Below are 7,381 nucleotides of genomic sequence, written 5' to 3'. Positions count from 1 at the left end.
GTGAAAGAGTTTTCGTAGCAGCTCAGTCTTTCCCCTCTCTCCTTCCCAGAATAACACACAAGGGTCCGCCAAAGTGCCCGCGCCTGATTCATCAAAGGAAATATCATGGGGTTGAAACACCACTAAATCCCCAATTACAGATGGCAAGTGCTACAGGTATAGTGCGTGGCCGGAAAATATGTCAGCAGGATAAAACAGCAGGAAACTCTTTTCCTTGAAAGGCCCTAATCCACTCACATTACAGCAGCCCAGGGCAAATAGCCTGTGTGTGTGTGTGTGTGTGTGTGTGTGTGTGTGTGTGTGTGTGTGTGTGTGTGTGTGTGTGTGTGTGTGTGTGTGTGTGTGTGTGTGTGTGTGTGTGTGTGTGTGTGTGTGTGTGTGTGTGTGTGTGTGTGTGTGTGTATGTGTGTGTGTGTGTGTGTGTGTGTGTGTGTGTGTGTGTGTGTGTGTGTGTGTGTGTGTGTGTGTGTGTGTGTGTGTGTGTGTGTGGGAGAGAGAGAGAGACAGAATCTAAATGTAGTCCAGACCATCTGTTTCAGGAGTCAAATTTGGTCTATTTAAATGTCTTGTGTCATTGTTAATTCATTTGGCCAGAGATGGAAACACAGTACAGTCTGGACCAGGGCATCTGTGTGTGAGTGTTTCTGCAGGACACTGACGTAAATGTGTGCACAAAATCTGCTCTTTGCGGGCAGCTCTGTACGTCTGGGTCTCTCCACCTATTTACAGCCTATCAGATTGGACAATCCAGCTGTGTCTCGGCTCGGAGAAAACACAGTACTGCACTGCAATGAGTGTATGTTGGGGTTAAAAAATAAAAGCGGTCAAAATCATATCTAAAATTGCGATGCCCCTGGAAAATCCATTGTATGAGGCTGATCTGATTAGAGCAACAAGCCTTAGTAATAGAGTAAGGCAATCTCAGTGAATAGGGTGACTCATCCTCCGCTCATGTACTGATCACAGCCCTCAGCTCATGACGTAGGCATTCAGTACTCACTGTCTCATTATTATGGTTTTAAGGACACAAACAGAGGGAAGGCAGCAGAAAAAAATAACACAAAAACTAAATGTTATTTATAAATGTTGCATTTTCCCTGAAGCACCTAATTGATGCTGCGTATGCTACAGCAGCTCGCTCTGGGAGAGTGGTGGAGGGTGCCTGTAGCTGCTGCTGCTGCTGCTGCTGACACAGTCAACAGATAACCTGCATTAGCTGGTTGGAGACGGTTCTCTGTGTCGCCTTGGTGATGTACCACCGCAGGATGCTATTCTGATTTCTCAGAATGAAACAGTGACGTTCTTCTTACGCTTTCTATTTAGGAGCAACAAAAGAGACACCGCCTCAGCTCACTCCCCCTGCTATCACCTCTCTCTCACACTCTCTCACACACACACACACACACACACACACACACACAGAGAGAGAGAGAGCTGTGATAGCTGCCGGCAGGTTGTAACTGATTGACCTACCCTTAGGCTAATGCATCCTGGGAAACTCCGGGCTGATGACCTGATAGAACAAGGCAAAAGTGCCAGTTTATTTGTGTGTGTGTGTGTCAGTGCAAACACACACAAACAGATCCATTATTTAAAGCCTATACACACACAGATAAGTTATAAGTAGAAAAGTCAACCATAAACCCGTTTCCTCGGCTGATGTAAATGTTAAATCAAAGTTTAGACTTCAACATGAGCATGTGTCACTGTGTGTGGTCAACACAAAGGGAACCCTTAAGGCTTTTTTTTTGTCTGTCATTGCGGCTGTGTAATGGTGTGTGGCATTGTTTCCACTCAGCTTTGGGGTCAGTCATCCCCTTGAGAACAAAGTGTATACGAGATTCACTCCTCACTAAATTATTTGGAAGCCTTCAATCTATAGGATTGTGGCGGGAAATGGCGCAAAGCAAAGTGAAATGTCGGAATTTCCCATAAAAAGCTCAGTAGGGTCCACATGCAGTTAGTGGCTTTTAGTCAACATCCTTTTCAAGTATAGTGGAAACCACGGCGTAAGTATTAGTTTGTGTTGACAGGAGCATCTTCTCATCCCAAACAACATGCAATGTGGGAAAAGACAGTGGTAAACAAGTTGTGCATTAGCAGTGCTGAGAGAGACTGTCTATAGGCCTAAGGAGGATCTTCTATGAGTCAGAACTACACTTTTACAGGGTCTTGTCTTTAATTATCATCACAAAATGAATGACAGTATTTTTCTATTTAAAGGATAATGCCAGTGTGATACGAGCTGGTTATTTCTGTAGCTTTGGCCAGCAATTGGATAAGGGTTGAATAAGACTCACCAAGTTAACTGCTCAAATCAAGGAACAAGGGCAGTCAAATGATACAGTTTTTATGAAAACCCCTAGCCGAACTTCGTCTGGTTCCAGCCTTCAAAATCACAGGCCACATCTCTGATTTTTTCAGCTGCTTTTCCCAGCTAAGATTCACCTATCACAGCTAATCAGGTGGTGCTTATTCAGCCAACTAAGCGTATCACAAAGAGCAAGAAACCAAGGGCAAACAACTCTGTTAAAAGCTCCATTACTTAGCCTATTTATCTTTTTCAATCTTTAGAAAAATGTAAATATTTAAAACCAAAAGTCACCATATTAGGAGGGGTTAGCCAATATGTGTCAGACATTAGCTGGATCTCGATTCAGGGGTTGCAGCCTACGAAGGCTGCATTTGAAGACCGATTGCGTCATAGCGGCGCGCAAAGGCTTGTTCCATTTGCAAGGATTTGCAAGGCTCCTTCATATGCGGCCGAGAAATGCAGCCTTCGTTTCACGGTTTTGAAGGCTGCAACAGATGGATCCTTCGCGGCCCAACATATCCCAAGATTCATTGCGTTTTTTTCAGAGATGGCATAAAATAAAATAAAAAATAACAAAACAGGAACGTGTTGCTCCATCTTCTTAACTTGTATCTTCCTTTCTTCCTTTCTTTTTTTCTTGTATTTTTTGTTCTTTTCGTCTGGTAGGCAACTTCTTTTTCTTTTTTCCTCCGTTGACAAGGCTGTTTCCGTTGGCAGCAATCAGGGTTGCTTGGATCCCAATCCAAGGACGTGGTCTCTGGATTGGGATCCAGCGATTGATTGGGACCAGTTGCTAATGAAACTCCAGGAAAAAGGCCTAACTAGCTCCTAAGTCAGCCGGCTGCTTCTGTAGCTTCAAATTTAGTGTAGCCACAAACGAGAGAGTGGAGTTAACTTTTATAATTCTCAGTAATGTTTAGGCGACATAGTTATTTTATCAATGTGAAAAAGTTAGCTACAGCAGCTGATGTATGTCAGGCTCAATGAATGAAATAAAAAATAAAATGGCAATTTTGGTGTGATTATCAGGTTTACCAAAACTGATGTGAAGAAGAAAATCAATGGTAAAATACCCAAGAAGTCATTCGTTGTACATTGAAGCAGTATTTCCGTGATCCTATACCAAAACAACTACCTTGTTCAGTACAATGTTATCGTAATCGACAGAGATTAAGAATGGCCCAAATAACACAAAAACAACTGAAATTTTAATAAACCAGAATGGTCTTTGAACTTCTTTGCGTCAGGCTGTAAAAGTAAAAAGAAAAAGAAAAGTTTTGTAGCAACTGCAGACTGTCAGTAAAGTGTGATTTCTTTGTGGTTGACAGTCAACATGAGGTATTCCCTAGCCTACTACTCAGTATTCCTGGAGTGGTCCTCCTCCTCTGTTCTCTGTTCCCACTGACCTCACACAGTGACCAGGCTTTCAGGCTGAATTCTGCTGCTTCTCTTCATCTCCTGCCATGTCCCATCAGATCAGATACAAGGCACCGGCTGTCTCCCAGCTCAAATCGTGACACTCCAGCCTTACACCACCACACCTCCTCCACTAAACAGCCTCCCTATCTCTGCCTGTCAAAACTTCCTCTATAACTGCTGTCGGAGCAGGCCGGCCCTGTCACATCACTCAGGCTCTAATGAAGGAAAAGCAGAGACACACACACACACAGACACACAGACACACACAGACACACAGACACAGACACACACACACACACACACACACACACACACACACACACACACACACACACACACACACACACACACACACACACACACACACACACACACACACACACACACACACACACACACACACACACACACACACACACACACAGAAGCAGATATGATATGATATGTGGGTGATATGTGTAAGTCCTCAGTAACAGTGTTGAGACGTCAGCTCAATATATCAGCCTGCTGACCTTTCAACATGTCAGCAGGGAGGATAATTTATGGGCCAATGCAGAATTCATTGACTTTCCCAAGCCCTGTGAGCTTCTTTTTCTAATCAAACCCTTTGTCTGCGCGTCCAGAGGTAATCTGCTCTCTGCAATCCTTTCGGTTTGTCACTAAAAAAACAAACATCTTCAAGATTTCTCTGGCATTCCTGACGTCTAATTTAGGTCACATATCTAGTCTCATAGTGTCATCTTTGACCCACAGTTAATGCAGAATGTGGACGCTACAGTTGGCTACCATGTCCGTAAGTCATTGTCATAAATTGTCAGGAATTGGGAAAGATTTGTGTTTGTTTAAAGCAATATTTCAACAATTCTGGGAAATACACTTTTTTTGTAGAACAGGAGAAAACTGATACCATTTGTGCATGCTAAAAAAGAAGGTAAAACAATGGAGACAGTTAGCTTAGCTTAGGAAAACAACTGGAAAACTTCAGTCCCTGCCGGTTGCCTCAGGGTCAGAGCAAACATGCAAAAAAAAATGTTTTTGTTTTTTTATCCATGCATTTTCGAGGTTCCTGTCATATATTTTTCAAGGTGTACACATGCCGAAGTCCACATGTTGACAGCACAGGCAACTGGAGTCCCCACATCAATCAGCGTGCGATTCACGGGCAATAAATGCCTTTCTTGTAGGAGCAAATATTTATAGAGAAATCTGAAACTTGACATAAAAACTGGGCGCTGAGAGGAGCATATAGCCGAGAGAAGAATGCAGGATTTTGTCAATTCCGCCTCTGGGCAATCCATCTAGGTATAGCTCTCCTTGAAGTTGATGGATGCCCGCTGAGTCACTGCCATGGGCCAATCACTACCTTGCTCAGTACATTAAAGCAGAAAATATTGCTGAGCTTGACCCGCTGCCCACTACACAGGTCCACGGAAAAGCAGATTTATTAAGAAGGGAATACTGTCAGGCAGGGTGAATCAATTTCATATATAGATAGGAATAGGATGGCAAAGAGAATTGATGAATTGAGAGCATTTAAAAAAAAATATGTCTGGAAGAAAAAGGAGCCAACACATCATAAAGGCCTATATATGGCTGGGAACAAGGCGGGACAAAGACATCTCTGAATCAATCCAAATTCAAAGCCTGGTGTAACTTTAGGTGCATATACAAAAGAAAGGAATCCGAATGGAAGATAAATAAAAGGCAGGTGTGGTTCAGCCTGAGCAAAGTGGGCTGAGTTTCTCCTTTCTATTTGGTATGACAGCAAGGTCGTCGAGCGCTGTGAAGTGGACAGGCCTGTCAGTGAAGCCGGCAGCACTGCCCCGCACAGGGAACTGTGCAAGCGGGCGATGAATTCAAATCAGCCTGAGGGATTTTGAGACAGAGCCACAAAGTTGAAAACTTCTTATAGGAGGCTTTGAAAGACAACCATGTCCCCTCAAACTCAGTAAAGAAAGAGGGAGGGATCAGGCAGGCTCAACAAGGTTATTTGGTCTTGGGAGGTACAAAAATGTTAGCTGGAATTGGAAATAGCAAGCCATCCCCTGCCCCAAGCCACCGCCATTGACTAAACCATTTGTGAAAATTACAAAGGCTCTAAACTGGCGCAATTACGGTAGCGTAGACTAGATGAAAACGAGGGTGGAAAGGAGCATTACATTCCTCACTTACATTCCTCAAGGGGCAGCAGAGTTATGGAATCAGTGGGCCAGGAAACATTATGGATGAGTACCAAGAGAGCAGCAGAACGCATTAGGTCATTGTCTTTAAAGTCCACAAACCACTTCAGGGGCCTTCTGTGAGGAGTAAAGAGAAAAATACTTTTAGCTTGTGGTCGGAAAAGAAACCTCCTTCCTCTTTTCCAAGCCATAGTCACATGTAGAAGTCATTTTAAAAAGACCAAAACAGCACAAAACGACTTCTGATTACTGGGGGTGATCAAGTCGTCGCAAGATAGCACAGACTGCTGATTAGAAGGCCTCTCTGCCTTTTCATTCCCTATCTATCTCTCGGCGTGTAAATGCCTCTATTTCTTTTCTTTTTTCACAACACACCCATATATCTCTGTTATCTGTTAAAAGCTTTGCACGGTGAGTGCATCACAATAAACGTCAGTCAGCATCACTGATGTACGATAAAGGACAAAATGCCAAATGTACTGTTGAGGCAAAGACATGAAGAAGGGGTATGAATGTTAATACTGAGGGAGGCAGGCTGTAGGGGGAGAGAAAATGAGATGGAATACTTTTTGTGACAACAGCTTAAACAACTTCCCAAGTCCAGGAGGTGTGCCGGTTGTCAGCCAGAGCAGCAACATATTCATTTTTCATGTGAGGCTAAATCTTTTTCTGAACATTATGGGTAGGAACAGAGAAAGAGAGAGAGAGAGAGAGAGAGAGAGAGAGAGAGAGAGAGAGTCTTGTTGGCCCTAGAGTGTGGTCTCACATTGAATTTTGAAGTCATAAATGGAGGTTTCTAAACGGCAGAGCAGGGGGTGGGCGCTTTCAGAGGTCCTGAGAGGGCAATAAATCACTTGGTCACACGTAGCGTATCTCCGCCTGGACCTCTCCGGATCAAACAGCTCCCTCAGCAGCTCTGTATTTGCTGTGCACTGGTCATTAAAAGATATTCACTGGCTTTGACAAAAAGTGATTTTGACAGCAGGCGTTGTGTCATTCATTTGTAATGCCATTGAGATATCGTTGAACATGCTGTAGCCTATGACAGCCCAGTAATAAATAAATAAATAAATAAATAAATAAATAAATAAATAAAAAGTACAACCGGATAAACTCTTTACAAACTAAATAGAACTGCAAGAACATAGGAAAGTAAGCCTGGAAATGTCATGAAAACATTCTAGTGTAATTCCAGTGCATAGCTTAAAGTGAAGTCACTGCCTATTCTATCTAGTGGCTTACTCCCATCCAAACATCATGCTGGCAAGTTGTTCCATTGCTGTGGTTTTCAAAGGGGAAAATGAGCAGGAATTATTGCAGGAATGACACCGGTATGTCACTGGTTTTTAAATGCTCAGCAGATTCCTCTTGTGGCTGCACTTAGCTTGATATTCTTATAGCTAGAGATCGCCCTCTTGTGGTGATATCCCACCCTGCAACCATGTCTAACCTTTTTACAACAGAGCAT

This window comes from Ammodytes marinus (genome assembly GCF_949987685.1).
Source record: "Ammodytes marinus genome assembly, chromosome: 21".
Classification (NCBI taxonomy): domain Eukaryota; kingdom Metazoa; phylum Chordata; class Actinopteri; order Uranoscopiformes; family Ammodytidae; genus Ammodytes; species Ammodytes marinus.
This window is presented reverse-complemented; position numbering follows the sequence as displayed.